General features: G+C 40.3%; 1 non-coding gene across 1 annotated transcript; it reads right to left on the bottom strand.

Moving 5' to 3' along the window:
- Positions 1–280: 280 nt before the first annotated feature.
- Positions 281–389, bottom strand: LOC127743102 (small nucleolar RNA R71). Its single transcript, XR_008004399.1, has one exon. It is a non-coding gene; the product is annotated as a small nucleolar RNA R71 (small nucleolar RNA).
- Between the last annotated feature and the right edge of the window lie 15489 nt (positions 390–15878).

Consider the following 15878-nt stretch of genomic DNA (forward strand, 5'->3'; position numbering starts at 1 on the left):
GCTCAAGTCTCAATGGGTCACTCTAGTGCAATAGAATTGTCAGTTTTATGGACTCCCGTAGGAGGACCCCAACAAGTTCATATCTGACTTCCTGCAAATCAGTGATACTGTTAAAACAAATAGAGTGAACCCTGAGATTTACAAGCTCATGCTCTTCCCCTCTGCTGTAAGGGATAGAGCAAAGCTGTGGCTGGATTCTCAACCCAAGGAAAGCCTGGATACATGGGACAAGGTGGTCAATGAATTTATGACCAAGTTCTTTCCACCCCAGAAGCTGAGTAAGCTTAGAGTGGAAGTCCAGACCTTCAGACAGAAAGAGGGAGAGTCCCTCTATGAAGCCTGGGAGAGATACAAGCAGCTGATCAAGAGATGTCCTTCCAACATAATTTCAGATTGGACTAGGCTAGAGATCTTTTATGATGGCTTTTTTGAGATGGCCAAGATGTCACTAGATCACTCTGGAGGCGGTTCACTATACATGAAGAAGACGCTTGAAGAGGCAAATGAGCTTATTGAGATGGTTGCCAACAACCAGTATATGTACACTTCTGAGAAGATCCCTGTAAACACTGGGACTACTTAGAAGAGAGGAGTCATGGAAGTGGACACACTAGACGCCACCTTAACTCAAAATAAGCTCATGTCCCAACAGATAAGCATGATCTCTCAGCACTTGACTGGGATGCAAGTTTCAGCTGTCAACACACAAGATGCATCCTATGGTATGACTAGGAGCCACACTCAAGGGGACGTATATGATGTTACTCAGCCCACCGTGGAGGAATTGAATTACATGGAAAATTTCTCTAAAAATTCCATAATGATCCTTATGCAAATACTTTTAATTAGGGATGGAGGAATCACCTTAACTTTGGGTGGAATGAGCAACTGAGGCCTCAACAGGGCTTCAATAAGAATCAGGGTGGAACCAATCAGAATAGGTTCAACAAAAAGCAGTTCTAACCCTCTCAGCAGCAGATGGAGACATCCAAACACAGCCTTTCTGACCTGGCCACAATAGTCTCTAATCTATCCAAGACCACTTATAGCTTCATGCAAGAAACTCAATCTCTAATTCAGAACTTGAAAATACAAGTGAGTCAGTTGAGCAGCAGAATACCTAAGAGACCTCCCAACATTCTTCCAAGCAACACAGAAATAAATCCAAGGGAAGAGTGAAAGGTCCTCACTATGGACAAGGAGGCCGTGCCTAAAAAAGAAGATGTTGCTGAAGAATTGAAGGAGAAAAAGGCTCAAGAGGAGACTGAGAATGCACTAGTACATACCCTAGTAGTGATGAAGGCTCCTGAAGTACAACACTCTCAAAACGTGCAAAAGGAGATTGAGGATGAGCAAATTGCTCAATTCTTGGTAGTCTTCAAGAAGTTACAAATTAATATTCCTTTTGCGGAGGTGTTGGAGAGGAAGCCTCCCTATATGGCCTGCTTGAAAAGCATATTCTCTGAGAAGAAGCCCCTGGGGGGGAATAAAATAGTGGTGCTGACCAAGGAGTGTAGTGCTTTAGTGCAAAAGAAGCTACCTTAGAAATTGCCAAATCCCGGAGGCTTCCTGATTGCCTGCATTCTAGGGACCATCACATTTGAGAAGGCACTATGTGACCTTGGATCAAGCATAAATCTGATGCCTCTCTCTGTGATGAAGAAGATGGGGATCCAAGAGATGCAGCTGATTAGCGGATATTTTATACACTTTTTGGAATCATTTTCTAAGTGTTTATAGTATGTTTTGTTAAGTTTTATTATGTTTTAATAGGTTTTAATGCAAAATTCACATTTTTGGATTCTACTTTGAATTTTTTGTTTTCTTATGATTTTAGGTAAATTCAGGCTGAAATTGATGAGTTTTAGCAAAGTCCGATTCAGAGGCAAGGAAAGCATAGCAGATGCTGTCAGATTCTAACCTCCGTGCATTCAAACGAGCATTTTTGGAGCTACAGAGATCCAAATGATGCATTCTCAATGGTGTTGGAAAGCTAACTTTCAGGACTTTCTAGAAATATATAATGGTTTATACTTTTCTTTGGAAGGGACTACCCATATTGGGCGTTGAACGCCCAAATCACCCCTTTTCTGGCGTTCAACGCCCCAAGAGGACCCAAGCCAGCATTGAATGCCAAAACTTGGCATTAAACTCCCCCAAGAGAGCTCAAGGTAGTGTGGACATCATTCTAATGGGCGTTCAACGGCCATTCCACAAGTTGGACGCCAAGCTCCGCCCAAGCACTCAACCAAAGTGGGCTCAGGAGTGGATTTTCGCACCTCTAGTCTAGTTTATCCTATTTTTGTACTTCTCAATTATTAGACTAATATATAGAGGTGAAGATCACCCATGTTTAAGATCTTTGGCCCTCAGAACATTTGACACATTATTTGCGGTACAATATGAGCAACTAATCCTCCTAGGTTAAGGTTAGGAGCTCTGCTGATTCCTATGGATTAATACAATTGCTTTTCTAGTCCAATAAATGTGTAATTCTATTCTATGATACATTGTCATTCTTCATCCTTATGAATATCGATTCTACATGAGTTCTTTACGAGTCCTGACTCGGATAGTATTAAGCTACAGCTTGATGATGCATCACGGGTTCCAAGGGAATTATCTGGGCTAGCTGGGGTACGTGACATAAAACCTCATTAATTAGGGGTAATTGAGGTTCCTGTGGTTTTAAGAGCTAGAATCATAAGAGCGTCAGTCTCTGATCTGAAAGATCCGACATTGTCTGTGGTGTTTTGAGTAAGATCGTCAAGAGACTGAATTGCGTGCGCCTCACCCTCTCCCAGATTGATCTAGTCCGTTCAGATGTTTGGTTTGGATCTGAGGAGATTAATGACCATGGCCAATGGCTTAGTCACTTACAGCCTTGCCATTGAAGGAATCATTTATCATTGGAATAGTGAGTACGACATGTTAATTCAGCAGAAGAAGCATCTTCGAAGCCTTAACTAATCGCTAATTACTGTCTCTACCTGTTACTGGTATTGCTTGTCTATGCGCCTACAACAAACAACAACTATCTTTCTATTCGCCTGACCAAGATTTGTAGAATAACCACAAATTGCTCAATCCAACAATCCTCGTGGGATCAACCCTCACTCACCTGAGATATTGCTTGGATGATCTGGTGCACTTGCTGGTTAAGTTGTGCGGAGTTAAATTTCACGCACCAAATTTTTCTCGCCGTTGCCGGGGATGGTTTGAGATTGACAAACTAACGGTTGTCTTGTTCCTTAGATCAGGTACTTTTTACTGTTTTTCTTTTGTTTGTGTTTATTGTGTTTTTTTTTAGAATTTTTGAACTGTCTGTTTTCTTTTTAAAAAATTTTTCAAAGCTTTTTCTTTTGTTTGAGTTTTGTGTCAATCTTTAAGTTTGGTGTCTATTTGGTTTTTCTTTTCTTGATTTTTTGAAAAATTGTTCTTGTTGTTCTTCCTTGTATTCAAATTTGTTCTTTGTGTTTTTGTCTGTTTGATTTCAAAATCTTTAAGTTTGGTGTCTTTTTTTGTGTTTTTCCCTTCAAATTTCGAAAATTAGTGTCTTTTGATTTCAAAATTTTTAAGTTTGCTGTCCAATTAGTATTTGTCTTTTTGATTTTCAAAATTCAAATTTCAAATTTTCTTGTTATCTTATTTTAATTTAATTTCAAATTTTAAGTTTGGTGTCCCGTTAGTCATCTTTTTGTTTGTCTTGTTATCTTCTCAAATCTTTATCTTATCTTTTTATTTTTCTTTGAATTTCAAAATTTTATCTTATCTGATTTTAAAATTCAAATTTCAAAATCCTATCTTATCTTAATTCAAATTCAAATTTCAAAACTCAAAATTTAAATTCAAATCTCAAAATTCAAAACTTTAAATTCAAATTTCAAATTCAAATTTTAAAAAGTTAGTATCTAGTTAGTTTTTCCTTCTTTCAAAATTGAATTTCAAATCTTTAAAAATCTTTTCAAATCTTATCTTATCTTGTTTGACTTATTCTCTTCAAAAATTAAATTTCAAGATCTTCCTTTGACTTTCTCCTTCTAAATTTCAAAAGTTTTTTTTAAATCAAATCTCTTATTTTATTTTCAAATCTTGTTAGTTTGTTGTCTCTTTAATTCTCCATTCTCTTTCTTCTTTTTCAAAAATCACTAACTTCTTTCACTCTCATCTATTTCGAAAATCTTCTTCCTCTTTCTTTCTTTATTTTCGAAAATTTTTCAAAATTAAAAGACACCTCTAATTTCTTTTCTCTCTATTTCACTCTCTCACAAGGAATCCTCTATACTCTGACATAGAAGATTCCTTTCTTGTTTTTCTATTGGTTTCTTCTATTTTATGAGCAAGAATATGGATAAAGAATCCCTCTTTGATCCTGATCCTGAACCTAAAAGAACTCTAAGAAGGTGTCTGCAACAAGCTAACAGAGTCATAAGGAACCTCACAAGAGCTCTAGAACAAGAAGCTGAAGATACAATAATGGCAGCTAACCCAGATAATGGGGGTGACACAAGAAAGGTCCTAGGATCTTACACTGCACCCAACTCTGACTTCTACGGGCACAGCATCTCTATTCCTGCCATTAGTGCAAACAACTTTGAGTTGAAGCCTCAACTGGTCACTCTGGTTCAACAGAACTGACAGTTTCATGCACTTCCACAGGAAGATCCAAACAAATTCATATCTGACTCCCTGCAGATATGTGACACTGTAAAGACTAATGGAGTGGATCCAGAGGTTTACAAGCTCATGCTATTTCCTTTTGCTGTAAGAGACACATCAAGGCTATGGTTGGATTCTCAACCTAAAGAAAGCCTAAATTCATGGGAGAAGGTGGTCAATAGATTCTTGACCAAGTTCTTTCCACCTCAAAAGTTGAGCAAGCTTAGGGTGGAAGTATAAACCTTCAGATAGAAAGAGAGAGAATCCATCTATGAAGCTTAGAAAAGATACAAGCAACAAATCAGGAGATGTCCTCCTAACATGATCTCAGATTGGACCATGTTAGATATTTTCTATGATAGTCTATCTGAGATGTCCAAGATGGCACTGTACCATTCTGTAGGTGGATCCCTCCACTTGAAGAAGACGCTTGAAGAGGCACAAGAGCTTATTGATATGGTTTCCAACAACCAATACATGTACACTTCTGAGAGGAATCCTGTGAACAATGGGGCGACTCAGAAAAGAAGTGTCCTAGAGGTGGATACCTTAGACGCTATCTTAGCACAGAACAAACTCATGTCCCAACAGATCAACATGATCTCTTAGCACTTGAGTGGGATGCAAAGTTTAGAGGCCTATTGTCCAGAGATAGCATATGAACTAAACGTTGCTGACAATACCTGGACCACAATGGAGGAGGTTAACTACATGGGAAACCCTCCAGAAACTCTAATAACAGTCCTTACTCGAATACTTTCAATCAGGGATGGAGGAACCACCCTAATTTTGGGTGGAGAGATCAACAGAAGCCTCAATAAGGCTTCAGCAACAATCAGAATGGGATGAACTAGAATAGCTTTAATAACAAACCATTCGAGCCCTCTCAGTAGCAATTGGAGACTCCCAGGCAGAGTCTATCTGACTTGGCCATTATAGTCTCCAATCTCTCTAAGACCACTCACAGTTTTATAACAGAAACTAGGTCCTCCAATAGGAACTTGGAGGTACAAATTGGTTAGCTGAGCAAGAGGATCCCAGAGATTCCATCGAACACTCTTCCAAGCAACACAGAAGTAAATCCAATGAAAGGGTGCAAAGCACTCGCTATGGAGGTTCTGACTGAACTCAAAGAGGAGCCTGAGGTAGAAGAGCCTAAGGAAATCAGAGCTCATGAGGAGCCTGAAAACATCACCTTGCACGACCCTTTGCTGAGAGTGAAATCTGAAGAATACACCTCTTCGGACGAGGATGAGGAATCTAAGGAAGAGCAAATTGCTCGGTTCCTGGCAATCCTCAGGAAGCTGAAGGCCAGTTCCTCTAATATAGAGGCGTTGTAGAATAAACCTCCAATGCTGACCAAGGAGTGCAGCGCCTTGGCTCAGAAGAAGCTGCCTCAGAAGCTCCCGGATCCCGAAAGCTTCTTGGTTCCCTGCACTATAGGGACCATCATTTTTGAAAAGGCAGTATGTGACCTCAGATCAAGCATCAATCTCATGCCTCTCTCTGTGATGAAGAAGCTGGGAATTCTAGAGGTGCAGTCTGCAAGGATCTCTTTAGAAATGGTAGACAAGTCCCTAAAAAGGACATATGGCATGGTGGAAAATGTCCTAGTAAGGGTTGGGGACCTTTACATCCCTGCTGATTTTGTAATCCTAGACAATGGGTGATGAGGGAAAAACGATTCCACACAAACTCACCGGCAAGTGTACCGGGTCGCATCAAGTAGTAATAACTCACAAGAGTGAGGTCGATCCCACAGAGATTGATGGATTGAGCAATTTTAGTTAGGTGATTGATTTAGTTAAACGAATATTTGATGATTTGAGTGAATTTTTATTAACAGAAGCTAAATTGCAAGTAAATGAAAGGAAGATGGGAAATTGACAGAAACTTAAAGTGCAGAAAGGGTAAATTGCATGAAACTTAGAGTGTAAGAAAGTAAATAAACTGAAACTTAAATTGCAAGAAAAGTAAATGACTGAAACTTAAAGTGCAAGAAACTTAAATTTCTGAATCTAAATTGCTGGGAATCTTAAATTGCTTGAAGAATAAAGGATTTGGGGGCTGGGATTCAAAATAAATCTGGAATTGTAAAGTGCAGAGAAGTAGAAGATGAAGCAGAACTGAAAATTTGCAGAAGAAGTGAAAATCAAGAAGAAACAATTGAGATTCGATCTTTAATCCATAAATTCAGGAAACGGAAAAGAAATGGAACTCCAAGAGGAAGAACTTCAAAGAATTCTTCAATCAGAGTTCAAAAACCCAAAATCAGAAAGTAGAAGTTGTAGAAGAAAGAAAATTAAAACAGAAAATGAACTTAGATCTGATCTCAATTCCCCAGAATTCCAAAAAGGAAAATTAAATTGAAAACTAAAGTGGGCTAAGGTAAGTGTGTGAACCCCCTTTTTCAACTCAAATTTCATCCTATTTATACACTTTCTATTTTCAATCTTAAAACTTGGAGTGGGCCTTTTGATTTTGTCAAGAAATGGATCCAAGATGGCACTTGAATGAATGGGTCAGGAGTGGCTTGGTTCGAGTGAGTCAGGGTGCATTGGTGCCTTCCAGTGGAGCACTCAGTTCACTTAAGTGAACACTACGTTCACTGCTCCAAGCATGCTTCCTCACGTGCTTCCTTGGTGGGCGTTTCTTTATTAGCGTTACATTAGTGAATGCTACGTTTACTCACCCAACACTGCCCCTTGTGTCTTTGATGCGCGCCTTTGGTTCCTTGGCCAAAATCTTAAAAACATTCACTTTTGTGAACGTGGCATTCACTTGTTTGAACATTTATCCTTGGTGCCCTTGTGTTGCGCCAATTGTTTGCATGGGCCAAAGTCACAAAAACGTTCACTTTTGTGAACGTGGCGTTCACTTTAGTGAATGTGGCTCTTGTTGCGTGCCTTGGTGCTTCAATTGTTGCCACCCTTCCTTGCCTAGCGTTCATACTCGGAACGCCACGCTCCCTTGGTTGAGCGCTACGCCTTGGTTTCTTGATTAATGCCCAAAAAAGTTCACTGTAGTGAACGTGGCGTTCACTTTAGTGAACGTGGCTCCTTGTGTGAGCTTCTTTTGGTTGAGCGCTTTTCCCACTAGCGTTACCTTAATGAACACCACGCTTGGTAATGCAACGCTTTCCTGGTTCTTTCCTTTCTTTCTTATTTCTTCACCTACAAGCAACCAAACAACCAATCAAAGTCTCACCAAAATCACAAGATCTTTGCATTATTTATAAAATCAATTAATTCTATCATAAACCTTATAATTTTGTGTAAAATAAATGATGTTTGATTGATTTAAAATAATCATGAAAATACACTCCAATCACTTACTTATTGTGCAAGAAAGTGCATAAAACCTAATGAAACAAATGAAAAATGCTTGTAAAACCAGCATAAGATGACTTGTCATCAATGGGGAGGACAGAGATAAATCCATCATCCTTAGAAGGTCCTTCCTAGCCATCACAAAGGCCATAATTGATGTAGAGAGAGGAGAGATAATCCTAAGGATGCATGAGGACTATCTAGTGTTTAAAGTTCATAAGCTTCACTCTCCCTCTGATAGAGGAGGCACCACTGTGCAGCACTCTGTGTTTTAACCCTCTCCTTCAGTGCAGAGTTTTGTAGAGCCCCCAAACACCAACTCTAAGTTTGGTGTTGGGCAACCATCATCAAGCACAGAGAAGGAAGGCACTAAGAAGAAGGTGCCCAAACGCTAGAGGAACAAAAAGATTCCAACTGAAGACCTCTCACGTGGCATGAGAGTTGTCTTCACTAAGAGTCCAGTCATTCCACACATAGTGAATCGGATTCTATTTCTAGAGCATGTGGAGCTCATCCATGAGAGTACAGGAAGGAAATTCACTGTAAGAGGTGAAGATCTGAGCCCCTACCTATCTTCGTAAGGAGCTGTCCGTCAGGCTAGTGATAGTAAAGAAATGTTTGTTGGGAGGTAACACAACCATGAATAAAGTACTATTGTTTTTAATTATTTCATTTTAATTAGCTTATTTTCTTAGTTTTCTTTTGTTTTTGACATTTGTGATCATGTACAGTACTCAAAATTGAAACAAAAACAGTCAGAGTTGAAAACAAAACACCTTGGAGAGTGTCCTTGCTGGCATTGAATGCCAGACAAGGAGGCAGATAGGCATTCAACTCCCCACAGAAAGAAAAAGCTGGTGTTGAATGCCACATAGGGAGCAGCAGTGCTGGCATTGAACGCCAGGGAAGGAGTACCCTGGGCGTCTAACGCCCATCAAGGAGCAGGGAGCTGGCGTTGAATGCCATGGAAGGAGTCACCTGGTCATCCAATGCCCATCAAGGAGCAGAAGCTAGCGTTGAATGCCAGCCAGAGAGCAAAGCTGGGTGTTTAATGCCCTAAAGGGGGTAGGGAATTCAAAATTTCTAGCCTCTCAGGCCAGTGGGCCCCACAAAATCTGCACCTACCCCACCTTTTTTCTTTCTCCACCTTTCTAAACCTTGAAACCCACACCCTACTTTCCCTCTTCCCTATGCACACTCTTCCCCAAACCCATCATAAATCCCATCACCTTAACTCCCCACCAACCCCACCCACTTCAAATTCAAAACTTTCCCACCCATTATTCCGTCCTTCATAACCGAACCCAACCCCATCCCTACCCTATAAATACCCCTCTTAAAGCCTCTCCCTCCCTCTATCTCTATCATTTCCTTCTTTTTTCTACTATCTTCTTCCTTTTTGTTATTCTTTGCTCGAGGACGAGCAAAACTCTTAAGGTTGGTATTACAAAAGCTTTACTTTTTGATTTCTACCATTCCTAAGTATGACACCAAAGGCCGGCAACACCTCAAGAAAGAGAAAGAAAAAGGCTCTCGCATCCAATTTTGAATCTTGGGAAATGGAGAGATTCCTCACCAAGGCTCATGAATACCACTTCTATGATATGATGAAGCACAAAAAGGTGATCCCCGAGATCCCCTTTAGGCTTAAAAATGATGAATACCCAGAGATCCAACAAGAAATCCGAAGAAGAGTTTGGGAAGTTCTAACCAATCCTATCCCGGAAGTTGTAATATTAATGGTGTAAGAGTTTTACGCCAATACTTGGGTCACCAAAAAGCATGATACTACCATGAACCCACAGCCCAAAAATTGGCCCACCATTATCCGAGAACAACTCTTGGATTTTAGCCCAGAAAGTGTAAGGATGGTGCTCCAATTACCACAAATGCTAGGAGACCCACACTCTTACACTAGAAGGGTCAACACCGACCAAAGCTTGGACCAAGTGCTTGCGGACATCTGTATGGAAGGAGCACAATGGAGGAGGGATGCGCAAGGCAAGGCTTACCAACTAGGAAGGCTTTACCTCAATCACATAGCTAAAGGATAGTTGGAGTTTATCCAATGCTCCATCGTCCCTACAAGTAACCGATCTGAGGTTACCATAGACCGAGCAATAATGATTCATTGCATTATGCTTGGAAATGAGGTGGAAGTACATGAGATGATACCTCAAAAATTGTACAAGGTGGCAGACAAGCCCTCTATCCAAGCAAGGTTAGCATTCCCTCACCTCATATGTCACCTATACAATTCAGTTAAAATTGTCAATGAAGGAGACACCCCCATTGAGGCGCATAAGTCCATAATGAAAAGAATGATGGAGCATGTGAGAGAACCGGCACATGGACCACAGTAAGAGCCTGTGTAGCTGCCTCCACCAGAAATCCCTGAGATACCTCAAGGGATGTACTTTCCTCTTCGAGACTATTGTGATCAACTGAACATATCTCTAGGGTAGCTGAGTTCAAATGTGGAGCAGTTAAGGCTGGAACGTCAAGGCCACGCCAGTACCCTCCATGAGATAAGGGAAGATCAGCGGATCATGTGAGAGGAGCAATAGAGAAAAGGACATGACATAGAGGAAAGCAAACGCTCCATCGGATTCTTTAGAGGGAGCATCAACCACCATCACTGAGGTTGTTGAGTCCCATTATGTCCCTATTTATGTTATTTCTATTTTCTGTACTCTAATTTATTGTCTGTTTTCTTTTCTAAGTTCATGATCACATTTAGTACTTTTTTCTTTTCTAGTTTTATCTTCTTGTTTGCCTTGGTTCTAAGATATCCATTGTATCTGTCACCATCCTTAAAAAAATTTTATTAGAAAAAGAATAGTATTTTGAGAGTTACCTGAAACAGGGAGGTTGATCTCGGATGAGATCTTTTGGTTTGGTCAAGATTGCCGATCCGGCTTGATGGAGCTTGAGGTGTTTTTGGTCCTCGATCATTAGGGGATGGTGGTACCTGCAAGAGACTCCAATGCTTAAGTCAGTACGGGCTTTAGGCAGGTTTTTTTTGTAGAATTCGAGTATGAGTTATACCTGGGTGCTCCAGTGTATTTATAGTGGTGTTTGACCATCTTCCTTTAAGATAAGTTTGTTATCGTATCTTATCTTTTGTGGGTGAGATCATATCTTTGGCCAACCACCTTCTAGTAGGCGTTGGTTCTTTCACTATGGGCCTCATTGGGCCTCTATGGCGATTGTCCGAGCTCTTTGTGAAGAGGTCGATAGCGGGCCAACCTTTCTTGAGGTCGGTCCCTTTGTCTTCAGCCAACCCGGGGTGTGAGGGTGGTGTTCAGCTCGTCCACCCTCTTCATCCCTCCTTCTCTTTTTCGGCTCATCCGTTCTATTGGCTAGGAATCGATCTAGTCTTCCTTCTTGGGCCAATTTTTCTATGACATTCTTTAAGTTATAGCATTCGTTTGTGGGGTGCCCGTAGATTTTGTGGTATTCGCAGTACTCGGTCTGACTTCCTCCACTTTTGTGCTTAACTGGATGGGGGTGGTGGGATCTTTTTCGTGTTGCATATTTCCCTGTAGACATCCACTAAAGATATCCGAAGAGGGGTATAGTTATGGTATTTCCTGGGCTTCTCTGCCCACTGGTCCTGTTTTTTTCTTGGCTCTTTGTCTTTGTCCCGGGAAGGGTAGGAGGACCCAGTTTTAGACCTTTTCTCTAGTCGGAAGTTTTCCTCCATGTTGATGTATTTTTCCGCTCGTTCTTGTACTTCGTTCAAGAATGCGGGGTGCTTCTTAGATATAGAGTGGTTGAAGGGCACTTCTCGTAGGCCATTGATAAGTCCGATAATAGCCGCTTCTTGTCGAGGCACGCTTTATTGAATCTTTCCATGTAGTTTCGGAGGCTTTCCCGATCTTCCTGCTTAATCCCTAGCAGACTTGGAGCGTGTTTGGCCTTGTCTTTTTTAATGGAGAACCTGGCTAGAAATTTTTTGGCGAGGTCATCGAAACTTGTGATTGATCTTGGGGGCAAGCTATCGAACCACTTTATGGCCGTTTTGGTGAGAGTACTCGGGAAGGCCTTGCAGCGAGTTACGTCTGAGGCATCCGTGAGATACATCCGACTCCTAAAGTTGCTGAGATGATGGCTTGGATTGGATGTTCCATTGTATGGGGTCATGTCAGGGGCTTTGATGTCTGTTGAGACTTTAGCCTTCATGATTTCTTTTGTAAATGAGTCTTGTTCTCTGTGGGGGCTAGCTTCGCGGTTGGATCGAGTTGTTTTAGCCTTGAGGTCTGCTTTGAGTTTTTAGAGTTTCTCTTCCAGCTCTCTGCGCCATCTCATTTCTTTTCGCAGATTCAACTCAGCTACTCGTTGTCGTTCGGCCTCTTGTTTGAGCTGTTTGAGGCGATCTTGATGCTCACGGATGGCATCTAGGATTTTTCCATTTTGGGTTTGTTTCGTTCTTAGAGTGGTTTGCTTCTTTTGGTGATGGTGGTGCGGCATCCGCGTTTTTTGTTGGTGTACCGTCTTCCAATCCAGAGGCATGGTCGTTGTGAGAAAGGTCGTTTGCCATGATGGTGGGATGACTTCCAAGTGATGACTGCGCATCACGTACCCTTTTTCTTATCTAAAAGGGCCATAAAAAGAGCATAATCTCATTGAATCAATGCAATTTCATGAACCACATGATATATATTATGGTACATTGCTTTGAAATGGGTTTGTGCTGAATTTTAGGTGAAAAGAGCAACTAAAGGGAAGAAAACAACAAATAAGGTTGGGCATGTGAAGCTGGGCATGCCACTTGAAGCTCTGGGCGTGGCACGCTAAGCTTTTGAAACCAATTCTCATTAATGGGCGTGCCACTTGGAGCTTTGGGCGTGGCATGCCAAGTTTGTGAGGTCAAGATCTCAAAGAGGGCGTGCCACTTGGTGTTTTGGGTGTGGCACGCCAGGCTTAAGTTTCAGAGGAGTTATTTTGAGCCCTACTATGGGCGTGGCACGCCGAAGCATTGGTGTGGCACGCCGGGGCATATGCCAGCCTGATCTTCTCTCATTCAAATGCTGATATCTTGCGCTACACAACTCCAAATGAAATGATTCTAGTGCCATTAGAAACTAGACATCTAGAGCTTTCCAGCCATACATAATATTTTATAATGGACACTGAAATTGAGGAATATATTAACCCCGAAAACACAAAAAAAACACGTAACTGCAGAGTTACCAGCCTGACCTCTTCATCTTCAAAGGAACATAACTTGAGTTGTAGAGGTCCAAATGATGTGATCTAGGTGGCGTTGGAAAGATGACATCAAGAGCATTCCAACAATATATAACCTTTTAGGGTGAACATTAAAACTAGAGGTGAAAAAGGTCATTATTTTAGCGTTGCAAAACATGGGCCCACTTGATATCGAAGGCGTGGCACGCCAGCTCTATTTTCATAATGGGCGTGCCACTTGAAGCTTTAGGCATGGCATGCCAGTTCTAATGGCTAGAGAGTAAAATATGGGGCGTGGCACGCCAAAGAGTGGGTGTGACACACCAGTTTTACAATATAGAGGGCGTGGCACGCCGGGCTACTTGACATGCTGACCCAGTCACTTTGAAATAAGCATAACTTAACACCCAGGGCTTTCTAACAATATATAATACTTTATAGTGGATATTCAATTTGAAGCCCAAACAACTCCATATGTTCAACGTGGCAAAGAGGGTGATACTCCAAAGAGCAAATTATGTGGGCATGGCACTTCAACTTCTTCCTGCAGCCCCTAACCTTCAACCAAGCCCACTCCAACTCTCATTCAAGCCACACTCATCAATCAATCAAGGCCACAAGAAGAATCTAGAATAGTTTATTTTCATTTCATTATAATTTACTTTCAATTTCATTTAAGTTGTAATTTAGGAGAGCCTATATAAAGGCCTTAGTTTCATAGAATGAGGCTATGCAGGATTGGGGGAAGTCTTAGGACCCTCTCTGTTCACCATCAATTTCTTCTCTTTTCTTTCTTACTTTGTAAATAATTTAGTTATGAATTACTAACTCTTTCCATTGGGAAAGAGAGCTCTATTATTTTTCAATGGATTAAATTATTTTTATTCTTCTTCTTCTCTTTATCTCTCTTTGATTTGCTAGAAGGAATTTCGTTCCTCATGCTAGTGTTCAATCATCTTGGGAAAGAGGTTGAATGCAAAATGGGTTTCATGGGAACCTTGGAAAAGGAAACATGAAACCATGCTTGAAATTCCTTCTCACACTTGAGTTGAATCTGGGTTTTGGGATTGGATATGGTGACATATAATCCACCCACAATTTGGATCTATGATGATGTATGGTATACTCAGGGAACAAGCTTCATCTTCTCTCATGAGCAACTAGAACAAGAAATTGGCTATTGATCAAGATTGGGGAGATTGAGTTACCAAGAGATTGGGACTCAATCAATCATGATTGCCAAGAGGTCAATGAGTTGCATGATTGAAGATGAGAAGAAATCAATTAATCCTGAGAATGCAATATCTCTTGATCCCAATACTTATTTTATCTTTCTTTCTTTTATTTACTTTATGGTTATTTACATTTTCTGCACTTTACATTTCCAGCACTTTACTTTCTTGTACTTTACATTTATGCCATTTACTTTCTTGCACTTTATTGCTTTCCTTTACTTTCATACAATTTACATTTTCTTGTTGCTTCTAATCCAATTATGAATCGTCTAACTAGGCTAATCAATTAACTATTGTTTGCTTAATCCGTTAATCTCTGTGGATACGATCCCACTCTACTGTGGGTTATTACTTGACGATAATTTGGTCCGCTTGCCAAAGAACGGATTCATTATATGTGGGTAGTGAATTTCGGTCATCAAGTTTTATGGCGCTGTTGTTGGGGATTAATTGTGATTAACAAACTACTGGTTGGTTGATTACTTGGATTAGACATTTTTTTTCTTTCATTTTTGTTTTGTCATTTAATTTCTTTTAATTTTCTCTTGGTACTAAGGTGTTTGTGTTATTGCCTCACTAAGGACTTCTTATCTTTAATATGAAGAATTTTAATTTTTCTTGGTGATTGTGATTTACAAAAATTCAAACGGAGTTCACTTCACATTTTGATCAATCATATCATATAGGATATTTCTCACCACCACAAAATGATTCATGTCATTATCCTCATGGTGGATGGGATTATCAACAAAAAATGATGAATCATAAGCAATCAACCCAAATGGGATATACCCCAAGGTCACACAATGATCAAGCAAGTTACAGGGGGTATTTTCCACCACCACAAAATTATTCAAGTTACCATACTAATTGTGATTTGGGATATCAAGATCAAGAACATGAAATGGGGTGCTTTCCAGGGCCCCCAAAAATGTCCATATTTTGATGAGTGTAATCACTTCTCATGTTGTGGCTGGGAATATCAAAATCAAAGAGATATCACTCATTCATACCCCATCCATAACAAGAGCCATCACCTCTTAATTATCCAACATCACCTCCAAATTTTTCATATCAAAAATTTTTACCACTTCAGTTTGCCTCAACACAAAATTTCTTCCAAAATCCATACAATTTAATTCATCAACCACAAGATTCTTTTCATGGTCCACAAAATTCACCTCATTACCCGCCATGCATATACCACTCCAATCAATTCCATTCACAAAACAACCAATTCCATTCACAAGCCAACTCTAACCAACCACCACAACCTTTTTTAGATTCACTTTCTAGGCTAGAATTTCTCATTGAAGAGTGTAGAAAGAACATCGAAAGATCTTATAAAGAATTGGATGAGAGGGAAAAGAAATCTAGAGAAAAAGAGGAAATAGCAAAAAGGAACCATGAAGAAAAAATGAGACAATTAGCACAATCCTACGCCGAAGATCCAACCACTCTC

The sequence above is a fragment of the Arachis duranensis genome, chromosome 1, assembly GCF_000817695.3.
Source record: "Arachis duranensis cultivar V14167 chromosome 1, aradu.V14167.gnm2.J7QH, whole genome shotgun sequence".
In the NCBI taxonomy this organism is placed as follows: Eukaryota; Viridiplantae; Streptophyta; class Magnoliopsida; order Fabales; family Fabaceae; genus Arachis; species Arachis duranensis.